Consider the following 24,369-nt stretch of genomic DNA (forward strand, 5'->3'; position numbering starts at 1 on the left):
GCGGCTCGCCGCCGAAAGGCGTCTAGGTCTTTGTTGGATTAAAATTTTCTTTGCCATATTCTCACGGAGTCGGTGCCTGTCTTTCGATGTTGCCAGGATTGGTAAAAAAAAAAAAATATATATATATATATATATATATATATATATATATATATATTATCTACTGGCGGTCGCCAGTAGATAGTTATAGTTAGGACCGTGTTTCCATAGGAAATCCGCAACATTCTATTTGGAATAACTTTGGCGCAGGTTGATGAAACCTTGCAAAATTTTCAAAATAGGTGGGGCGCTCCGCTCCGCTCATACCCTGAAAGTCTCGGGGGGATTCATCAAGCGGGGGCTGAGAAAAAAGGGGGGTCCCAAAACGCGTTTTCCCCATGCAATTTTCCATAGGGACCTTTAGTCCAAGGTACAGCCCGAACGGCTGAACAGAATTACTTGAAATTTGGCAGAGAGGTAGTCCTCAGCTCAGGGAAGTGCCTTTTGCAGGTCTGGTGTCAATCTGTTCAGTAGTTCCTGAGAAAATCAAAAGTAAAATCATATATATATGTGGGCGGAGCCTAACCACACATCTCATCCTGAGATCTGATTGGCTGTCAGCACTTCATCCAAGAAGTGTTGGCAGCCATCTTGGGACCATTATACATGATAGCACCTCATTAAAAAGCATTGCAGTTAATAGAAGGTTTTAAGACTTTAGTTTCATTATAAATCATTTGTTGATGGTACCATACTCATTTTAGGAATTGTGGTATGTTCTAAGGTGATTTCACCATGTGAAAAAGCCTTCTGCTGGGATATCATGATTGAGAGAAAAATATTTTCCCATGCTTTTCCCACAGTGGTTTGGAAGGTGATCTATAAGCTAAACTGAGAGCTTATTTTCTGTAAATTCACATTATCTTTCTCAGTCATGTGAGAATGAAGTCTGACATTCTCAGTAAAACATGTACATCCAACAAGGGCAGAGACTGTCAGTTGATTCCTTTGTGTTCTACTGCAGCTTCCCAGAGTGTTCCAAAGAACAACTAGAGCGCTAACAGTCCTACTTATGATAAACGTATGGCACACCTGAAGCCATCTTGCTTGGATTAAAGTGGTAACTCTTAAAACATTTAATTTAAAAAGGAACAAAATGAGGGGGTTCATTTTTCCATAACAAGTATGATTAGTGCTGCAGAAAGAAAAACTAGGGCACATTTTGACTTCTGAAATCCTCTTTTATTTCATTAAAAAATTCTGACATGCAGACTGAAACATGCACTTTCAATACCAGCAGCAGTTTTCCCTGGTGAGCAGTAGCTTTACTACAGTGATCTAATGAGCAAAAAGAGTGCTAACATTCTGAATTCATGGCAAATGTGTGACACATCTGTATGCCTTCTTGATGGAATCAAAGTAAAAAACTGAAAGTATTTCCTACTGAGGAGACTGCAGTAAATGAGGAAATTAGGAAACTTCATAACAAATAAGTCTCCCAAGATGGCCATCAGAGACAAAAGATCCCAAATGTAGCCCAAATATCACCCAGATGTAGCCCAAGTATAGCCCAATGACAGAATGTCCCAGAGTGTTCTAAAGAAAAACTAGAGCGCTAACAGTTTTACTTATGACAAACGTGTTGCACACCTGAAGCCATCTTGATTGGAATAAAGTGGTAACACTTAAAACATTTAATTTGTACAGGAACAAAATGAGGGTGTTCATTTGGCCATAGAAATTATGATTAGTGCTGCAGAAAAAAAAATTAGGGCACATTTTGACTTCTCAAATATTCTTCTATTTCATTAAAAAATTCTGAAATTCAGACTGAAACATGCACTTTTAATACCAGCAGCAGACTTCTGTGGTGAGCAGTAGCTTTACTACAGTGATCTAATGAGCAACTAGAGTGCTAACATTCAGAATTGATGGCAAATGTGTGACATATCTGAATACCTTCTTGATGGAATCAAAGTAAAAAACTGAAAGCATTTCCCACTGAGGAGACTGCAGTAAATGAGGAAATGAGGAAACTTCATAATGAATAAATCTTCCAAGATGGCCACCAGAGACAAAAGAGCCCAAATGCAGCACAAATATCACCCAGATGTAGCCCACATGTAGCCCAATGACAGAAGTGTGCAAAACGGTTTCCAACGTTGTATATAGGCCCCGGGGAATGGGGTACCCAGGGAGAATAGAAATTAGAGATAGGTGCAAATTTCTTTTTTACGGGCAAATTAGGAGTCGCGCACCCAGCGCGGCGCTCAGCGCGCCCCCCTGGTGTGCACGCGCTGGGTGCGCGACTCCTAACGCGTCAAACATGAATATGAAATCACACGCATGCGCGCGAGCGTCGCGTAAAGTAATCGCGCAGGAAAATATGCACCCTTCGCACATCCTACCCGGATCCTACAAAATAATCCTAAAATGGCAGCTAGGTTCCGCACAGCGATCGAGAAAGGTACGCTTTGGGTGCCCGTCTCCCCCCAAAAATTTGAAGAAAAATAAACAATAAAGAAAATAATATAAATATAAGGTTTTTTAAATGCTAATTCCTAACTATAACATGTCTGAAACCTATATATCTCCTCATCTCCTGGCTCATGTTCGCTAAGACCCACAGCGCATCACACCGGTGCGGATTTCCAGGTAGAGCCATGCTGTTAAATATTTTCACACAATCCTTCACGGACAATTGAAATCGCACTCGCAGAAAAATGCTTTTCCAAGTTCTTTAATTTTCCAAAAATATCCAGGTTCAGAGACCAACCGACGTGTTTCGTTCTCACAGAGAACTTGATCACGGTAAGGATGACGATATTCGTTTCAATCAATAAAAATACTTTTTCAATGACATGTGACCCAAATCTTGATCTGAGACCCATTTTAAGGTGTTCTGGGAATCATAGTGTTTTCGTACTTGGAAATTCCTTTTTTAATATTTTGTTTGTGTGTTTAAGTGTGTGTGTGTTTAATTTAAACTATTCTAAAAGCGAGTTAGTGCTGTAACAATCGATCTAATACATTACAAAAATTCAATTACTTGATTGGACCCATGTCCATATGGTACTTAAATAGTGTAATGCTTATCTCTATTTACGTATGATGTTGTAACGTAAAGACTTTTTCAGAGTTTGCGCTAAGTCACTGTTTTTCAAGTGTTATCCTCTTTAAAGCTTCGTGTCTCTCTCTCTGTGTACACGAGTTAAGGCTTGTGATGTGATTTCTTCTATTGTGACAAGGTCCTATCTTCCCTCAATGTCTAGTTACGCCCTCTAGTGGGTCCTCTCCAAACCATCATTTCTGTCGCATTAGTGTGACTTCGCCTTTTTCTTCCTCCTCCTATTTTGTTACATACGTTCTTAAGTTTATGCACTAATTTTGGCCTTGTGTAAATATATGATTATGTGTTGTTTTGGTTGTGTTACATACATTAGGTTCACTCAAAAATTCAATTCAGTTCATAAATGGACATACAGTTCCTCACTCTGGTTTAGCCCAAAGGGAGCAAAAGTTCTGAAATTTGAAATGTATCTTGATTCTCTCTGCCGTAGTTTTTTCTCGCGATTGCCTCCTCTTTTGTTGTTTGGTATTGTTTCGATCGTCTAAAAACTCAGTAACTTCCAGTTTCCTTCATGGTCAGCCTCCATGTGCTTAGCTACAGCGTTTCCTCAGTCTTTGTTTACTATTGCTCTTACGTACTCAAGTATCCTCTTCTTCAATTCACATATTGTGCTTCCTACGTACTTCATAGAGCACAGACACTCTATCACGTAAACAACATATTTGCTTTTGCAGGTTATTAGTTCACTTATTTGCCACATCTTATTGTTTTCCATTTTCACCTCTGTCGTATTCCTGGCTATCTGACAGACTTTACAGTTATGGCATTTGGTAAAGCCTCTTGTTTTCAACCATTGAGTTCCTTTTGATTTTTGTTTCTGTTGGTGGTGACTGTGGAATATTTTGTCCTTTAAGTTTTTTGCCTGACGGAACGTTATATTTGGATGAGTTCCCATTACTTTCCCAGCCGTGGGGTCAGGCTGGAGTATCTTCCAATTTTTACTCAAGATGTTGGCAATTTTTTTCGATTCGCAAGAATAATCCATAATCAAGCTTACCTGTTCCGGATTTTGTAGGGTTGCTGTTGGTTTTGTTTTTGTTTTCATTTTTAGTGTTTCTTCCCTTGTTTTTTTCATTTGATTTTGCCCAACACTTCCTCATATGTCATTGAAAAAGTATTTTTATTGGTTGAAACGAATATCTTCAGCCTTACCATGATCAAGTTCACTGTGAGAACGAAACACGTCGGTTGGTCTCTCAACCTGGATATTTTTAGAAAATTAAAGAACTTGGAAAAGCATTTTTGTGCGAAAGCGATTTCAATTGTCCGTGAAGGATTGTGTGAAAATATATATATATATATATATATATATTTATGAGTTCCAAAACATCATCGAAAGTTTAGAATACGTAATAGATAGTATATATTATTCAAAACATTATGTCTGCTGTGTATGAATAATGTTTGCCTGTCCACGACACAAAATGAAAGTATCTGTTGATAAATAACCTTTCATTTCTTGACTCTCTTTTTAAATCGTCTAAATTTAAAAACAATAACGGTATAACTTTTTTTCGCAAAGTACCCATAGTTATGACTATTATGTTGTAGTGTTTATTTACTTTGCATTACTTTTGCTTTTTTCCCACATATTAAACGTCAAAGCGCCCATTCTTTAGGCAAAATGCAGGTGCATAGAATGGCTATTGTGGGTTTTTCTTTGGATGAAGTTATTATTTGATTTACATGACAAAAAATGAAAGTGTTTGAATTTGAGCACATATACCAGGTACAACACAATCAATGTATGGATGCCTAAGAATACATAACATCAGTCATTTCAGATGAACAGGACCGAAAGGTAAACTAAATCCAGCTCAGTTAACATTTCAAATGTGTATCAATGTGCACATTTATTTATGCATGAGTGCCTGTATGTATTTTATGCATGAATGTAGGGTTTTGGTTTGAAAGGGCGCTGGTAGTGCACCTAAATATCATCAGTTGTTTTACAATCCTTTCGAGTGACAAGACAAAATGGAAATGAATTAGGGATATTCAAAGGTGCCATGATTGCGCTGGAGGGCACATAATGCAAACAGGGCCCTTAGACCATGCTTACATTTTGTAGTTTACTTCCATTAATATTAGTGTTTCAGAAACATATATTATGCTGTTAAGAGACTACGGGTAGGATGGGATGTCAACTTGTGATGACATAGAGGGTCAAAAGCTACATGATGTCACTTCTGCTTCCTCAGGCAGTTTGACGATTCAGCATCCATGTTAGACAATGCCCATTTTAGAAGTTAAAGTTGTCTGAATTGCTCCTGATGTTTCAATGTCGCAAAGGGGGAGCTTGCCTTAGAGTAACAGAAACACAATTTAGTGCCGTATTAAGGTAAATGTGTATTTTTACTGTTTGCGCCGGGCACCCCATTACCATGTATGCTCTACCCCCAGGGCAGCCGTAAACACTTGCAGCCCCCAGGGCAGTGCATCCCTGTTAAAAACAGAGCACCTGCTTTACAGCTGCTCTGTCTTTTCACAGTGCAGGCGGCAACCCGCCTGTACTTGTAAAGGGGAATAGAGATCTCCTTACAGGCGGGTGCAGTCAGTGACTGCACCCACCTGCAATCAATCAATCAATCAAAGCATTTGTATAGCGCGCTACTCACCCAGAGGGTCTCAAGGCGCTAGGGGAGGGGGTCCGCTACTGCTCGAACAGCCAGGTCTTGAGCAGCTTCCTGAAGGCGAGGTGGTCCTGGGTAAGGCGGAGGTGGGTCGGGAGGGAGTTCCAGGTCTTGGCAGCGAGGTAGGAGAAGGACCTTCCTCCTGTGGTGGCTCTTCAGATGCGGGGGATGGAGGCGAGGGCGTGGCTGGTCGATCGAAGCTGGCGTTTGGGAGCGTAGAAGTTGAGGCGGTTGTTGAGGTATCCTGGGCCTTGGTTGTGTAGGGCTTTGTGTGCATGGGTGAGGAGACGGAAGGTGATTCTCTTGTTGACCGGGAGCCAGTGCAGGTCTCTCAGATGTCCGGAGATGTGGTTGCGGCGGGGGATGTCCAGGATGAGTCCTGCTGAGGCGTTCTGGATCCGCTGGAGTCTCTTCTGGAGTTTGGCGGTGGTTCCGGCGTGGAGGGAGTTGCCGTAGTCCAGACGGCTGGTGACGAGGGCCTGAGTGACCATTTTCCTGGTCTCGGTGGGGATCCACCGGAAGATCTTACGTAGCATGCGCAGGATGTTGAAGCACGACGAGGAGACGGCGTTGACTTGTCTGGTCATGGAGAGGGAGGAGTCCAGGATGAAGCCCAGGTTGCGTGCATGGTCTGTTGGTTTGGGTGCGCTGCCTAGGGCGGGGGGACACCAGGATTCGTCCCAGGCGGAGGGTGAGGATCCCAGGATGAGGACTTCCTTCTTGTCCGAGTTCAGTTTCAGGCGGCTGTTCTTCATCCATTCGGCTACCTCTTTCATCCCTTCGTGTAGGTTGGCTCTGGCGGTGTCGGGGTCGTTGGTGAGGGAGAGGATCAGCTGGGTGTTGTCGGCGTAGGAGATGATGTTGAGGTTGTGCTGGCGTGCGATGGCTGCGAGGGGGCTCATGTAGACGTTGAAGAGGGTTGGGCTAAGCGAAGAGCCTTGAGGAACGCCGCAGATGACTTCGGTGGCTTCTGATCTGAACGGGGGGAGGCGGACTCTTTGTGTCCTTCCAGCGAGGAAGGAGATGATCCACTCCAGTGCCTTCTTCTGGATTCCGACATTGCTGAGGCGCTGCACTAGGGTACGGTGGCAGACCGTGTCGAAGGCCGCGGAGAGGTCTAGGAGGATGAGGGCCGCTGTTTCTCCGTTGTCGAGCAGGGTTCGGATGTCATCGGTGGCTGCAATCAGGGCGGTCTCGGTGCTGTGGTTGGCCCGGAAGCCAGACTGCGAGAGGTCGAGGGAACCATTTGTCTCGAGGAAGGCGGCCAGCTGCTTGTTGACGGTCTTCTCGATGACTTTTGCTGGAAACGGGAGCAGCGAGATGGGGCGGTAGTTCTTGAGGTCGGCGGGGTCGGCTGATGGCTTCTTTAGTAGAGCGCTGAGTTCGGCATGCTTCCAGCTCTCCGGGAAGGTGGCGGTGTCGAAGGAGGTGTTGATGATGTCTCGCAGGTGGAGTGCAATGACAGCGTCGGCCTTGTTGAAGACGTGGTGAGGGTAGGGGTCGGTCGGTGATCAGGAGTAGATGGAGTTCATCGTGCGGACGGTGTCTTCGGAGCTGATCGGGGTCCAGGCGCGGAGGGTGGTGGTGGGGGGCGGTGGTTCGGTCGTGGCGTGCGATGGTAGAGTGCTGAAACTGTTGTGTATGTCCGCGATCTTGTTGTGGAAGTAGGAGGCGAGGGAGTTGCAGAGGTCTTGCGAAGGGGTGATGTCGTTGTTTCCGGCGTTGGGGTTGGAGAGCTCTTTAACGATGTTGAAGAGTTCCTTGCTGTTGTGTGCGTTATTGTCCAGTCGTTCCTTGAATGCTGTCTTCTTTATGGCGTGGATCAGTTGGTGGTGTTTTCGGGTGGCGAGCTTGAGGGCCGTCATGTTGACAGGTGTTGGGTCTCTGCGCCAGTCTCTCTCGAGGGCTCGGCAGTTCTTCTTGGAGCTCTTGAGTTCGTTGGTGAACCATGGGGCTTTCTTGCTGCCGGGTCTGCTAGGCGGGGCCCTCAGGGGGGCGAGGTCGTCTGCGCAGTCGCTGATTCACTTCGTGAGGTTGGTGGCCGCTTGGCTGGGGTTCGTTGCGCTGGTGGGTGGGTTCTTGCTCAGGGAGGTTGCGAGCTGGTCGGCTGTGATCTTGTTCCAACTTCGGCGTGCAACCTGTTGCTGGTGGTGGTGGATCGTGGTCCTTCTGAAGCTGAAGTGGACGCAGTTGTGGTCCGTCCAGTGGAGTCCGGTGGCGTGGCTGAAGGTGATGTCCTTGCTGGATGAAAAGATGGGGTCGAGTGTGTGTCCGGCGTAGTGGGTGGGGGAGGTCACCAGTTGCTTGAGTCCGAGGTTTGCGAGGTTGTCCAGCAGGGTGGTGGTGTTGCGGTCGTTGTTGTTCTCCAGGTGGAAGTTGAGGTCCCCAAGGAGGATGTAGTCAGCGGAGGGGAGGGTGTGCAGGCTGATGAAGTCGGCGATGTCTTCGCTGAATTGTGTGCGTGGTCCCGGGGGTCTGTAGATGAGGGTGCCTCTGAGGGTGGTCTTGTGGTTGATGTGGATCTGGAAGTGCAGGTGCTCGGCTGGTGTGAGGGAGTCGTTGGTGTTGGTCGTGATGCGGATGGTGTTCCTGTGGATGATGGTGATGCCTCCTCCTATCTGGTTGACGCGGTCCCTCCGGATGATCTTGTAGCCGTCCGGGATGGTGATGGTGATGTTGGGCGCTGAGGAGGCGTTCATCCAGGTTTCCGTGAGGAAGGCGACGTCTAGGGTTGTGGTGTCGAGCAGGTTCCAGAGCTCGACGGCGTGTCTGTGGACGGAGCGGGTGTTGAGCAGGATGCACTTCAGGTGGTTGCTGCTGTTGCTCGTCTTAGTCTTGGTCGGTGCTGGTGTAGTGCAGGTCCGGATGCAGGTGAACTCGCAGGAGTTGCAGCAGAAGGGTCCGTGGGTGCGTCTCGGGGTGGCTTGGAAGCAGTCCGGGAATCGGCCGGCGTTGAGTGCGTTGAGTTCGGTGGCGTCGTAGGTCAGGCGGGTGGGCTGGCGTCTGCGGGGGACAGGGGGTCTGGCGCTGGGCGCGGTCCAGGAGCGGACGGGCGCAGACAGGCTTACCTTTGGTGCACCTTCGGCGCTCATTCAGCGCTCCCGCTGCGCGCGTCCGCTGCGCGGTCGCTCAGGGGGCGTCATAAGTAAGGAGCCGGGAGGGAGGGTCAGCTGGGAGGCAGGAGGCTGTGTGTCCAATGGGCAAGGAGGGGAGGCGGGGCTGCGGGGTCAGCGGCGGGAAGCAGCAGAGGCGGGAAACAGGCGGGAACCAGGGAGGAGAGTGACCGGGGCAGCGGCGCCCAAGAAGATGCCGAGTGAAATGGGCAGCCGCAGCAGGCTGCGAGCGGAGGGCTGTACCTCCAAGCAGGTCAGCAGAGGTGAGGAGGAGCGGCGCAGCGGTTGCTACAGCAGGCAGGCGTCAGGCAGCAGCAGTGGGAGGGGAGCGACCTCCTGTGGGGCACAGGGGGTCACACTGTCCAGTCCGCCGCGGTCCCCTTAAGTAAGGAGCCGGGAGGGAGGGTCAGCTGGGAGACGGGGGGCTGTGTGTCCAATGGACAAGGAGGGGAGGCGGGGCTGCGGGGTCAGCGGCGGGAAGCAGCAGTGGCGGGAAACAGGCGGGAACCAGGGAGGAGAGTGACCGGGGCAGCGGCGCCCAAGAAGATGCCGAGTGAAATGGGCAGCCGCAGCAGGCAGCGAGCGGAGGGCTGTACCTCCAAGCAGGTCAGCAGAGGTGAGGAGGAGCGGCGCAGCGGTCGCTACAGCAGGCAGGCGTCAGGCAGCAGCAGTGGGAGGGGAGCGACCTCCTGTGGGGCACAGGGGGTCACACTGTCCAGTCCGCCGCGGTCCCCTTAAGTAAGGAGCCGGGAGGGAGGGTCAGCTGGGAGGCGGGAGGCTGTGTGTCCAATGGGCAAGGAGGGGAGGCGGGGCTGCGGGGTCAGCGGCGGGAAGCAGCAGCGGCGGGAAACAGGCGGGAACCAGGGAGGAGAGTGACCGGGGCAGCGGCGCCCAAGAAGATGCCGAGTGAAATGGGCAGCCGCAGCAGGCAGCGAGCGGAGGGCTGTACCTCCAAGCAGGTCATCAGAGGTGAGGAGGAGCGGCGCAGCGGTCGCTACAGCAGGCAGGCGTCAGGCAGCAGCAGTGGGAGGGGAGCGACCTCCTGTGGGGCACAGGGGGTCACACTGTCCAGTCCGCCGCGGTCCCCTTAAGTAAGGAGCCGGGAGGGAGGGTCAGCTGGGAGGCGGGAGGCTGTGTGTCCAATGGGCAAGGAGGGGAGGCGGGGCTGCGGGGTCAGCAGCGGGAAGCAGCAGCGGCGGGAAACAGGTGGGAACCAGGGAGGAGAGTGACCGGGGCAGCGGCGCCCAAGAAGATGCCGAGTGAAATGGGCAGCCGCAGCAGGCAGCGAGCGGAGGGCTGTACCTCCAAGCAGGTCAGCAGAGGTGAGGAAGAGCGGCGCAGCGGTCGCTACAGCAGGCAGGCGTCAGGCAGCAGCAGTGGGAGGGGAGCGACCTCCTGTGGGGCACAGGGGGTCACACTGTCCAGTCCGCCGCGGTCCCCTTAAGTAAGGAGCCGGGAGGGAGGGTCAGCTGCAAGGGGATGTCTGGGGGTCCATGAACCCCCTTTCTCCCCGCCAGAGGGCTGGTCTCAGGGGGTGCACTGAGAGTGCACCACCTTTTAGATGGCGCAATCTCATTGCACCTAGTGAGGACTTCTTTGCCTCTGTGCTCGTGTTTGTAATAGGGCGCTGGTGAGGAGGCAAAGGGAGTCCCGCATTTACATGGGGCACGCCCCCATGCAAATGAGGGAATGCCCCCTGCAGTGCTATCGGTATTACAGAAGGGGCTGCACATTGTACAAGCATCTTTGGCCCCTTCTGTAATACCAAAGTGCCCCGGGGGCACGTAAAGCGGACACAAACGCCAGTTGCGCCCCAGGGGCACTTTATGTAAGACAGCCCTAGAATGGGAAATTTTGATAATCAATACACCAACTGGAAACTGTTCTTCTGGGGCCACTCTGTTTACCTCAAATCACGCAAATGAGTTAGATAATTGTTGGTGATATGCTAACGATGTCTAGGACTATCTATGCATGCATAAATGTATTTAAACATTCTTAAAAAAATATATACCTATGAACATGGCTTGTTGTTTTATATATGTAATGGATCTTGCGACAATTAAAACGTTCTCTGTCTCAAATTTAAAAAACAACACTAATGTTGGAAGGCTCGGTTCTTGCAGAAGTCGATTGGAAAGTGAGAAAGTACTGTGAGCGAATGTGTTACCGACTACATAAGTCTGCAGAAAGGCAGGGACGGTAGCTGTATTTGAAGGGACGACATTAAAACGCTCCCCTTATCTTTACCACTATATTCTCATTGGCATAAATTGTTAGAAAAGTAACTCACCTTGCAATCCCATGGGTCTAATTTTCATACAAAATACCCAGGAATGGCAGCTCTAAAAATGTTCATCTCCCCAAGAAAGAGTTGGAAAGTGTGCCAGGGAATACGGTGTTCTTTGCAGCACTGTGATTATACTGGAAGGAAACACTGGCCAGACCCCTGGGAAGCTGCTGGCCCTGCCGAGCCCAGTGAAAGACGGTGCACCCAGCACTTCGCCATGCCTCGTGTTTCATGCTAGGCCCTACAATGACGCGGGATGCAGAGCGTGTTTCCTCTTCTCTTAAGGGGCTAGGCCCAGCTGCCACCGGGGACATTAACTGGCTCATATTAATACAGGCTGAAAGACATATATGTGTCACCAGAGCTGTTGCCTTTTCTTTGTAGTTTTAGATTGGACAGGGCAGACTCAAATCAAGACAAATGACAAGAAGTCATGCTCAGGGGAGCAAGCTAGAACTAATATGCAGTGGATATAACAAGGCAAGGCGCTAGGTAGGGGCTAGTGTCGCACACTGCTATTAATTTGGTGCAGTGACAAATATCTAGCAAAACAGATAGCTACTGGCAGTAATGGAGAGCTGTTTTAGGCGGATCACCTTTGCACATCACTTCCGTGTTTTCACTTTTCGATCACATTAAAACCTCGGGCTCCTGAGGAAATGTGAAAACTTATTCTATTCATTAAAAGGTAATGAGGTGCAACATAGCCCATGGCTTCCTCGGGGGCAAAAACTGTTCTGAAAGATGGCTGCCAGATATGCGTTAGACCCTCCCTGTATTCAAAACATGACTTGGTCTTTGCTCTGCTCTGATGTTTCAGAACCGACGCTACAAAAGGTGATGTGGTTTGAAAAAAAGGAATCTCTAATACTTTCCTAGGCCCGAAGCAAGGTGTATAACTTGGAACTTTTTTCAAAGCACACCATGATCCAGAAGGATCCTGTATCACTGACAGTGGTTCAACTGGGGGAGGGGTGGTCTTCTGGGAATGGTGTTCCCAACCTTTTTTTCATTTTATATAACCCAGGACGGTGAACTCCGCTCCGCTCTCGGAGTTTTCCACACTCCACAGTACGCGGAGCTCGCTGAGTTCCAAAAAACTCCACACAAACACCTGGCTCTGACAAAACCCGTGAACGGCTTTTATCTAGCACATTCCGCCGCTTGCGGAGCTCCGTGTAGTGTGCCAGTGTTTTTTTTGCACTTCGTGGAGTTCCCGAACTCCGCTCAGGCTTAATTTCATACCACCAGTTCGCACACTTCTTGTTCCTCACCCCTCGATTCGCTGATCCCACTCCCATTGCACTAATGATAGTTCCCATACTATTTTTTATGCACTTCAACCTCTGATTGTTAAACAGTGTAGGTTTGGGATTTAAGTAAAACCCCACTCTTTTTATCCCCATCTTCTGCCTAGATCGTAAACAAATTGTAAAGAATGCAAGTCTCTTCGGTCTTTAGTCTGACTATATTGTCCCATTCTCATTGAAAATCCTCACTCAGCGAGAGTGTTGCATTTTTGTGTTTGCAACATACAATTTGGAGGCTTACTGCTTCGCATGCAAATCCTAGTTCGCAACATTATTCTGCTATGTGAATTACCGGAATGATAAATTTTTTTGTTAAAATCTACATCTTGTTACATTTCTTAAATGATGTAGTAAAAATCACACAATTTACAAATGTGAACAAATCCATCAAAAATTAGTATTCCAAATAAAAATAATTAGTTGGATGTGAACGTTGAAGTGCTCTACATTAAAGATGCACTATTAAGAATGCCAGGCTATATAAGAAAGTGCTGTTACTATGGCGGGTAAAGTATATTCAATGCAAATACTTCTACCATTAAACTATTGCAGCCATTGAGTTGCACCTCAGTTTATGGATGTAAGGTTCATTTAAAATACAATTCAGACATCATGGGTTTGGGGGAAGAGAAATGCATTATTGGCTAAACTTTGAAAAGAGTGTGGGGCATATATACAAAGCAGCAATATAAAATTATCGCCGCTTTTGCGGCCGTTTTCGGCCGAAAAGCAGCGATAATTTTATCAGTATTTTAGCAAGGTCACGCTATCGCGTGAAACCTTGCCTTAGCGCCTGAATTCCTAACGCCCATCTTTGCATCTCTAATGAGATGCAAAGTGGGCGTTCCTCCCCAGGATAACGGGAGAAATGTCGCTAAGCGACATTTCTCCTTTTATCAAGCCTCACGCAAAGAAGCATAGCTACAAGAAAAGTAGCGATAACCTCTGTTATCGCTACTCTCCTTACACCTGCTTTGAAACTGACTTAGCCATGATATCCTATAGAATGTGGATATCATGGCTAAGTATGTGAGGCCCTATCAGCAATCTATTGCCAAACTTTGTGGGATTATAGCTGGGTTTCCAGCGATAATCTCACGTTTGGCAGTTAGCGCTAGGATGTTTATCACTTTTGAGATAAGCGTTGCTAATAGCACGCTATCTCAGCGATAGAAATCCACGCTAGCCGGCGATAATTATCCTAGCGCTAAGTGCACTTAGCGATAATTATCGCCGGTTGTTGCTGATATGGCCCGATGTGTGGTAAAGTCATCTTTAAAAAAAATCAACATTTATGCATTCAAACATTTGTCCTCCTTGTCTGAAAAGAAATACTTCAGTGTAAACTCTTGATATTTCAAACTAGAATTAATCTTGCTTTTCAAGTCTGAATAAGCAGACATTTGCAATTTGGAAGATTAATAAAAGAGAAAGGGCACGTCTACAAGGGTCAATTATAGTGTGAGTGTAACCTCGCTAGATTACAGCGACTAAATTAAGCAAAATATCTGTCCATGGTTTCCTATTTCATTACTTATAAATCAGAACTACTTTTGAGTAGAAGCAAAGAGTGGGCAAGACTCTAATTAAGCATTAGTATGAAAAGTAACATTTGCAAATAGTAGAGCTTTTTTCTTAAAGGATTTGTAATTTACACATATACTGTAAATTGTGTGAAGTCTAGTGGATTCTACTGTAAGAAAAATAATAAGTGGCCGATCAACAAAGCCCTAAATTAGACACCAAAACCTTTTTGAAGACGTAAAGATTAAGGGGCATATTATCAAGAAACGGCGTTAAAATTATCGCCGCTTTAGTGGCAGAAAACTGCGGCTAAAGCAGCAATAATGGGCTTGATAATATGCCCTAGAGAATTCCAATAGAAGCATATGTTCTGGTGTCAATAATGCCGATCATTTTAACGCCGTGCTTGATAATATGCCCCTAAATTCTGTGAATAGAAACTCATTCCCAAAAGCTGTTAAATGACCGTATCGCTAAATGACAAAGTCCATGTGAAGTGCATTGTAAAAATATCTAAACAAAGTCCCATTGATTATGGCTTAAGGACACACCCACAAGACCAACCATAAGAAGACCCCACCAACATGCGATATCATGTGGAGAAAGCATGAAATACACCAGCATAATCCCATCAAGCAAACTGCAAAGAAAATATCTAAATATGCAGATGCAAAGATTTGAACAGTGCCGTGGCTCTAATTATACGAAAACTTTGCCACTTCAGTACTATTCGAATAAATGAATGTAATAATGAATGAATGAATGCCTATTTGTTTTTGCAGCACATAATTTACACCAAAATGCTTCATAGCGACAGAACAGAAATTATCTACACTGGTCAACTCAAAAACAAGCTGGGTTTGCAGTGCTGTTGTGACACGACCACAGCATTCAATTTGTAAGCAAAGAGATAAAGTGGTCCAGAGAGATAGTGCAACAAGAGAGAAAGTGCAGCCTCATCATCAAGATATTTAAACGTGTGATAAAGTCAAAATAGGAAGGGATCCTGAATTCAAGGGGCCGTAGGAGAGTACCTTGGCAATAAGCTGTAACGAAAAATAACAACAAAGTCATAGATAGATCTATGTGCAATAATTTTTGGGGTTCACCATTCAGGCACTAGCACGATGAATGGATGGTACTACTGGTGTGATCTTTGATGAATGTGTGCCTACAAGGTCTGCCCATCTCTAGACCCCTGGGGGGGCAATTAATATCCGTAAGAAAAATACCGACCTGGGAATTGAAGAGCGGTCCATTTGTAGTGAATGAATGAATGGTAATGTTATGTTATGTTAATTGAACTTTTAAAGCGCACGGTTACCCTAAGGTGTCCTGGCGCTGAGCACTACCTGCTGGATATCATAGTAGAGGGTACTACTGGGTAAAAAACATGTTTTCAGACTCTTTCTGAAGGAGAGGAGATCTATCGAATTCCTCAGGTGAAATGGGAGATCGTTCCAAGCCTTTGAGGCGCTAGTGATACAACTCCTACCTCCCCAACTAACTTTCTTGACCGAAGGAACTAGGACTTGTTTTGCTCCTGCGGAGCGAAGGGTCCTTCTAGGGACATACCAGTGGAATTTTCGCCTCAGGAAGTCGGGGCCTACTCCATTGAGGGCTTTAAGAACTGTGCAAAGGGCTTTAAAATGCACCCTGGTATCCCTGACAGCTGTCTGGCCGCTGCATTCTGAGCAATTTGATGCCTGTTAATGTGTTGTTCTTGGCCATTCAAACATAGACTGTTACAATAGTCTAGCCATGACATGATGAGTGCCGTGACCACTGTCCTAAGACTGTTCTCGGGAAGAAAAAACATAATTTTTCTTATGAGTGCCAAGAAACAGGCCGAGACCACCGTACTTATGTGATCACCAAAGTAAGCTTATTATCCATTATCCCCCCCAGATTTTTTGCTTTCCTAGTGGGTACAGGGCAGATACCCAGATCTTCAGGCCACCAGTCAGGCGTCCACAATATGTGGGTTGTTCCCAAACATGATAACCTCTGTGTTGCTTGAATTTAATTTTAGGCAATTAGAGGACATCCACCCTGAGATGGCTTTCATGCAATCATGAAAGCGTGTCCTTTTTTCCTTCTCTGCCCCGTCCCTAAGCGACAGCACTATTTGAGTGTCATCCACATAGGAGGTGAGCTGGAAGCCAAAGGATCTTATCAAGCCTGCTAGGGTTGCCACTAACACATTAAAAAGCGTCGGGCTGTGAGACGAGCCCTGAGGCACCCCACATGGGAGGGAGAATGTCTTTGACCTGTTATTGTCCAGATCCACTGTTTGCATTCTATCAGAAAGAAATGACTGCAGGAGGTTCCAAGCCGCACCTTTTACCCCTGCTTCCGACAACTGGTCCATCAAAATTTCATGATGGGCCATGTCAAAGGCCGCAGACAGATCCAACATGATCAGTATTGCATTACCTCAACTGTCCAAGGCCTCCCTTACTTCCTCTGTGGATTTAATTAGGGCCAACTCAGTGCTGTGTTCTGCTCTAAACCCGTATTGGGACGGGTCAAGTATATTTTTGGTTCGGAGGAATGCACTGAGCTGGATATTCATGGCTTTTTCCGCGATTTTTGCAGGAAGAGGAAGCCGTGAAATTGGCCTGTAATTAGGGTCAAGGGTCTCTTTTTTTAATATTGGAGGAATGGATGCCTTCTTCCACTTTCTGGGAAAATTGCCCGATATGAATATGGCATTAAACAAGGGTGTAAGGGCTGACCCTATGACTTCTGGAATTTGTTTCAGCACAGACGCTGGACATGGATCTGTGGGCGACACTGATCGAATAGAACTCAAAAATGTAATCATGTCTGGTGTCTCTAGCAATAAGAATTTGTCTAGGACCGGTGTAGGGTTGAGACTATTTGATTCTGCCAAGGGTGGCAACACCTTTTCCCCTTTATGAGCTATTGTGAATGAGTTAAAATGGATTCCACCTTTTGTTGGAAAAAGTCAGTCAGTTTATCACAAAGTTCTGGGCTGGCTAAACTCTTAGGGACATTGGGAGTGGCCAGTTTAGTAATGGTTTTAAAAATGTCTTTGGGATTGGATTTGGCTTGAGAAATTTGTGCTGCAAAAAACATTTTTTGCCACATAAATACAAACAGAGCTTCATACACTATACTATAATTAACAGCAATCTCAACTTTGTCCTTAGGAAAGCCGGGTGACCTAAAGGACAGTGAAGTCACCGACTGAAAAATCCAAACCTGTCACAAGATGCAGGAGAACTAATAAACTCTGACAACACCTGATACTTGTTTTTAGATTTACCAAAGGACACTTACAATTCATTTCTCTAATAGTTTTTCCTTTAAGCAATTTTAACCATTCAGATTACAAGAACAAAAAGAAGTCCTAAGTGCTCCCTCTATTATCACAAAAGTTATAAGAGAAGGGCCACTGAATCAATCGAGGTAAAATTTGTAAATCGACGGTCTGAACTAGAGACATCTAATGCGCATCCAAACCATGTATTCATCAAGGGTTGGTGTAAATAGCAGTACTTTCAGAATCTATTAGGCTTTACACTTTAAATGAAGTAATCTCCATTATTCTTGTCCTATCGGACTGCAACTGTCCCAGCGTATGTAGCATAATATATGCTCCACCGATAATAGAAGTTGAGCCTACAAGGATGTAAGCACATTGCAGGAAAGGACTCATATTGAAGCATACCACAAAGAGTTCTTTGTGGATAAAAATCCTTTTAAAAAGACACCAACATTTCAATAGATGAGTGGGCCTTCTCCTATTTTGTTCTGTGGTAGGTACTAAGAAAGTGGAGTACACCCATGATTATGAGTAGCTTTTTGCCTCCGGAGCCTTTAGTTTTGATAAGATCAGATAGAAGCTTCGAGATAATAAATCTGCTCACCATACATGCTCTGATGTATGCTGGCATGAAGAGGGGGATCTTTTTCAAGATTCTTATCTGATGGTAACTGGGTGGGATTGATAACGTAATCTGAGGGTTTAGATTAATCAATTAAATGCGGTGGATGAACTGGTCATGTCCACCACACTATCTTCACAGCATGGTGGGTGGAAACGATTCATCCACCACACTGATTAAGAAAATGCTTCTGGTGTGTGCACAAGTGCTTGAGTGCCATACTCCCCTCATCTGAGCACCTATCCAAGCTGAAGAGGTAAAGCTGGAAAAGGGGCCACCCTTTTTCCAGCGATACCTCTACCTTGGTAGATCTCTGCTTTGGGTTTGCTGAAAGAGGGCAATCCCCAAGCAGGGATCCACACACAAGGCACCAGGGAGCTATGCACTGTCAATCCAATAGACACCAGGGAAGGGGAAGCAACACCCAGACATGGGCAAGAGGTCCCCCACTTAAAAAAAGAAGCTGTCTTTTTGCCCCAATCTCCCCATCAGGCAGGTAGAAAGCTGAATGTACACCAGGGAATATAAAAAAGAAAGGGTGTGGGCAACATGCTCAGAGAATGGGCCAGACCACCAACCCATCATGGGCTCAAGGGGTTTGCTGCCCTACAGGGGGCAGACTGAGGGGTCCAGTTCAATCTTTCACTTGGAGGGAGAAAGTCTATTAGAAACTAGGGAAAATAACAAAAGAAAACAGGGGAGCCAGCCCATGCATGCCTGCACCCTATAGCAGCCACAGCAGTCTATTCACTCACCCTTGGGAGGATATTGGGGGATTCATGCTCAATTCGAATACCCAGGTGCCAGAAAGACCACTAAATGCCAGGGATATTATTGAATAAAATAAGAGGTAAAGGCCACCTATCTAGGCATCATGCTGTGCCTTAAACCCATACTGGACCCAACATAATGGACCCAACAGAATTGCCTGTGGGCAGACTGGGTGAGTTCACCCTCAATCTCATCCAGGAGGTAAGAAAACCCACTAGACACAATAAAGAAACCACACAAAAGTAGGAAAAAAAGATGACTGCAAAAGAGAAATATAAAAAACCTGTGGTAGAAAGTAATTTAAAAAAAAAAATCTCTGCTTGTTCCTGAAAGCTGGGAAAATGGTGAGGATCTTAGCACAGCAAACCTTATGTGATTGCACTTTCTAGAGAAAAAACATATGCTTTCTTGCCCAGCACTTTTCTTTTTCTAATTTTTCCAAATGTTGCTTTATTTTGGCTATTTCATCAGTTGCCTCCTGCGATACCCAAAAAGCCTTGGTGCCTTTTGAATCAATACATGGAAATATTATTTCAAATTTGGCCTGGGTACCTTTTGTGTGAAAATAGTTATGAAGGCTTAGGTGCGGAGTGACCCAAATATCATAAGGGACTCAGCATGGGGGCACAGCAGCTAAGGGGTTAAGGGCCATATGTAGGTACAACGTGTTTTGTGATTCTCAAATTGCGATTTGTAGGGAATCGCAATTAGAGAACCGTAAAACGCAATGTAGGTAGGATTAGCAAACTATTTTGCGAATCCCACATATTCCTTATTTGGGAATCGCAAATTGAGATTCACATATAAGGAATACCTTGCCATTCATTCCTATGGGCTAGAAGGCCCATAGGAATGAATAGGAAGACATTCTCAATTTGCGATTCTCAATTAGAGAATCGCAAATTGAGAATGCAATTTCAAGGTTGCAAGGGTGTCAATAGGACACCCTTTTGCACCCCTGAAATAAACATGTGTGCACATGTGGCGCACATACATGCGCCTAGGGCAAGTATGTGTGCCACATGGCACTTTGAAAAATGCAAAAAAGTGCATTTTTCACAGAAATCGCAAATTACCACCAACCTGAAGTTAGTGGCAATTTGCGATTCCTTAAGCCAAAATCGCACAACTTGGGTGCTTCCCACATTGCATTTAAGGAATCGCAATTTGGGATTCCTTCAATGCATTCGCAAAATAAGGAATCGCAAATTTTGGGATTCCTTATTTTGCGTGTGGGTTTTTGTGTGCTACATAGCACATTGTCCAAATTGCGATTGCAAACGCTGAAATTCTGCGAATTTCAGCATTTGCGATCGCAATTTGGCTTCCTACATATGGCCCTAAGTTCTTTGCTTAGCCTGAAACTGTGATTAAATCATGGTCCATTCAAATTTAAATCAGGTGGGATTGCCACTATGTTGGAGAGGAGGGAGCTCTGTCGTCATTGTGACAGAGTTCTTTCTCCACCAACACATAAATTAGGCCCAGTTTGGTCTGATCAAACAGAGGTTCTACATTATCAGGCATGACATCTCATCAAAACTTGGCAACCAATGCGAAAATATACTGTAACACATGTAGCAGGAATACATTTAATAAAGATGCAAAGATTGATAATTTCATATTTCATCCTATACAAACTATATTTGTATACAATTTGTGTATGACCCTGACAATATTCAAATAACATCTGGCACTAACACTCAGATAGTGGACCAAAATCTTGGTAGAGTGATGGACTTAAAAGGAATTTTCAGAAGGAAATCTCCGAACTGAACTAACACTAAGTTTGAGGATTATTCCAATCTAATGGTTTTCATTCTCCTTCGCTTAGACTATGAAATCATTAGCAAATGGCTTCCCAGTTCATTTACCTTGCCTCAGCTTAGTCTAATTATTGATAACAATCTTCAGAGTCCTGCCCTTGAGGTGTCCGTTTCCCTAGCGGAGTTTTTAAACATAGGATTAGCACAGTGCCATCTATTATGAGCTATAGAATGACAAAGCCTTTTGACATTTTTACAGCGTAGTCTTCAAGCATAGAATTAGCAAGTGCTTGGTTAAAAAACTCTGCTATAGAAAGAGACATTTGAGGTGAGCATATTTTCGGTGGTGTTGTAGGTGCTCCATATAAAGAAGCTGCTCTCCACTTAAACTTGGGAACTGCCCAGAGTTCCTTGCTTGTCTTTTGCATACTTTATGTGGTACTCTGAGCCTAAAAGTCTTGACATATACTGGATGCTCCCTAGTGGCTGCACACAGCTATACCTCTCTGATTAGCTCTAACTAGAGCGAAATACTTTTCTGATGTAACTTTTATTATTTCAGGTTGGCTTGGATGGTATTTTACCAATTAAAAGCTGTAATACTGTGCCTGGAAATGTAAAAGGCTTTTGTCATTTTTCAGCTTGGTGTGGATGGCATTTGTTAATCCTATGCTTAAAGACTTTGCTGTAAAAATTGCAAAAGGCTTGGTTTTGTCACTCTTTAGGTCGCCATGAATGACACTATGCTAAGCCTACGCTTGCAAACTCTGCTAGAGAACATACATTTGAGGTGAGCAGATTCAGATTGTTGGTGGTGTATTGAAGGGAGTTACATATAAAGAAAATGAGGCTGAAATGCATCAGGTAGGATCTGACAATTTGGAATAAAAAAAATGTTGTGTTGCTATTAACTTTAGCACCATCTGATAAATCTCTGCAAAACTTTCCAAAAAAGTGCTACTTCTTAACTAGTTTGAGCATGGAAAGTTTTAGAATGATCGGTAAAACCGGGGCCGAGAAAAAGGGAGGTCCCAAAATGCATTTTTCCCATTCGTTTTTCCATTGGAATGTTAGACACGGCTACAGGCCACAATGCTGAAAAGATTTACAACAAGTTTGGCAGAAAGTTCTCAGCTTCTGTTTTTGCATACTTTATGTGGCACTCTAAGCCTGAAAGGGTATTGCTTTTACCTTTAATGCGTGCTCCCTTGTGTCTGGAAAAGCTAACCACTCTGAAGCCATATAATGTTAGTAAAAACACGTCAGAGGAAGCTATTATTCATTCCAGGTTGGCTTAGATGGTTTTTTACTAATATAGAACTGTAAAACTTTGAATGGACTGGGAACATTATTTTGCTATTTAACAGCTCAGCATGGGTGATACTGTGCTAATCCTATGCTTAAAGCTTTGCTGTAGTAAAAGGAAAATACTTTGTCCCTTTCTAGCTCAGCTTGGATGACACTGTGCTAATCCTATGCTTAAAATTGTTGCTAGAAAAAAAAACATTTAAGGTGCGCAGATTCAGAATGTCACTGGTGTTGTAGGGTGCTCTATACAGGTGCTGCTCTCCATCTAAACTTGGGAGCTACCCAGAGTTTTCTGCTTCCTTTACATAATGTATTTCAGCACTCTAAGTCTGAAAGGGCAATGTTTTAACTTATACTGGGTGCTCCCTTGTGTCTGGACAAAGCTAATCCTCTCTGAAGAGCTAAAATGATAGCAACACACGTGTCAGGCAATGTTATTATCCATTCCAGGTTGGCTTTGATGGTATTTTACCAAAACAGAGCTGTGATACTGTGCCTGGAGTGGTAAAAGGCTTTTGTTATTTTGCAGCTTGGCGTGGATGGCCCTGTGCTAATCCTATGCTTAAAGACTTTGCTCTAGAAATTCCAAGACACTTTGGGGGATAATCTCAAGAACGTGTGATAATCATCGCCAAAATCGGGTAACGTAATCTCACATATAGCCGTCCATCGCGGGAAAATAACTCCGTGACAACGTCATATTCACAACACGGCGGTAACATGCGATAACCTCCCGATAACGCGTCAAATGTCCACGATAAAATCACCTGGACGAAGATAAAAATCTGACCCCAAACATGAAAAATGTGCGATGTGCACAACTGCGAGAAAAAATGCAGCGATGAGGAGATACACCTGCAAGTACCACAAGTCAAGCTGGAAACATCACCATAAAAGCGGCAACAAAAAACACAAACAAAACACATGCAACTGCGAAGCACCATTGAGGTAGCCTGAGCAAGTACAGAGGACAACCAGAACCCCACAACTCCCCCGGAGGACCAGCCTGGGACCATCATTGGAGAGACGGCGGCAGGAATTGGGGGACCGGACACTGCACAACCTAACCTGAGCCGATAGCAACAGGGTGAGTAACGGCCAGGGAGTGGGAGGACGGGGGAGAGGGGCACAATGGCACACATGCACAATTAAGCATAGCACACCTGCGGACAAACCATGCCCAAGAGTCACAACTCCGACCAAGAGCCCAATTCACACAAGTCTGCAACATCCCAGCACTACATAAGCTCAGACGTGAAATGCACACCACCTGAAAGGGATAAGAGCCAGCCAAATCCGAGCCAAAGGGGCAACTCACCCACAATGCATCACACACACAGAAGATGCAGAGCACCCCAACATTCACAACAACGTGGTACAAACTGCAACACTTACACAAGAGAACAGAGGATACAACTGCTGCCACCTTTGTATACAACATGGCCATTCGCTTGTGGCATAGCAGGAAACTGGGAGATGACCCAGCACAACTACAACCACACATCCCTGATGGCGTAGAAATGTCAAGTGTCCCGCTCCAAATAGGCGTCTCCTCATACACAGGCACAATGTACATTGCCATGCAGTCTGACAGTGAACATGTGCAAAGCGTGAACATACGTGTGGACACATTGCCAATTTGCCTTTCCCCTTCACATTGCAGAGGGAGAATCAACACCTCCTGCAGAGCAGACCCAGTCAGTCAGTTAAATTTAACTTTATTCGGCTGATTATAGCCATCAAAGTACAAATAAAACAGGACAGATCAAATCTACAATCATAAAATACATAGGTGTAAAATCAGTTAAGATCCCCCGTCTTGTAACAATGTAAACAGACATAAAAAAAATAAAAAACCATGAGACGCTTATTAATCTTTGTAGAGTCCTGCTCCACTCAAAGTTCATTATCCACAATAGGATAAAATACGCTCCTTCAAATAACACGACAGTTCATACAAAAATGAGCACACCTCAAGGATCCATAACAGAAAAAAATAAAAACAAAAAATGGGAATACAGCCCACTAACACATAATTAGGCCTGGGAATAAATAAATAAATAAGAAGGATACAGTTAGCCCAACTTAGACTTATCCAACTTTACATGTAAAAAACGTAAGAGTAAATTTTTAAATAACGTAATTCAAGCCTGTGTCCACAGGGGAGTTCATAGATGACCTATTCCTGCACCTGATTACTCCTGTTAGGAAACTTGCTAACCCAAAACAGACCATGGGTGACGCTAGCATTTGTAAATATAACAGCGCCGGCCTAACTTGTTCAAAGTTACATCCTCTAAGCAAGGGAATAATGAATTTTCTGTGCAATGAGTTGTAATATGCACAGAAGAATATTATGTGAAGAGTATTCTGGTCCGAGAAGTTGTCACAAGGACAAGGATTTAATGTTCCTTCTTTGAAATACCCTTTAGGAAAAGCAAGGAGCCAGGGAACCATATTCAGCCTAAATCTTGTCAAAACAAAAAGGTGGTACAGTTTGTTTATATAAGATAAGTATGGTTGCATCTGTCGACCCAGGATCAGTGTAACAAATCTTCTCACCATGGGTTTTTTCAATTCATTCTCCTCCCTTAGTACTCTTCGTCTATCTAAAAACTGCTGCTTGAGGAC

The sequence above is a fragment of the Triturus cristatus genome, chromosome 5_2, assembly GCF_964204655.1.
Source record: "Triturus cristatus chromosome 5_2, aTriCri1.1, whole genome shotgun sequence".
Lineage (NCBI taxonomy): Eukaryota > Metazoa > Chordata > Amphibia > Caudata > Salamandridae > Triturus > Triturus cristatus.